Genomic DNA, 339 nt, shown 5'->3' on the forward strand with positions numbered 1-339 from the left:
TTAGTCTCTAAGGTGCCACAAGTACTCCTGTTCTTCTTTTTTCAATGTTATATATGCCATCATATGCCAGCAATGCCCCTCTGCTATGTACATTGGCCAAACTGGACAGTCACTGCGCAAGAGGATAAATGGACACAAGTCAGATATCAGGAATGGCAATATACAAAAACCTGTAGGAGAACACTTCAACCTCCCTGGCCACACAATAGCAGATGGAAAGGTCGCCATCTTACAGCAAAAAAACTTCAGGACCAGACTCCAAAGAGAAACTGCTGAGCTCCAGTTCATTTGCAAATTTGACACCATCAGATCAGGATTAAACAAAGACTGTGAATGGCT

General features: G+C 42.8%; 1 protein-coding gene across 2 annotated transcripts in view; it reads right to left on the reverse strand.

Moving 5' to 3' along the window:
* Positions 1-339, reverse strand: part of LOC117870001 (zinc finger protein OZF-like) — an 876,360-nt gene that overhangs the window by 527,008 nt on the left and 349,013 nt on the right. The gene's annotated exons all lie outside the window — the stretch shown is intronic.

This window comes from Trachemys scripta, chromosome 25 (assembly GCF_013100865.1).
Source record: "Trachemys scripta elegans isolate TJP31775 chromosome 25, CAS_Tse_1.0, whole genome shotgun sequence".
Lineage (NCBI taxonomy): Eukaryota > Metazoa > Chordata > Testudines > Emydidae > Trachemys > Trachemys scripta.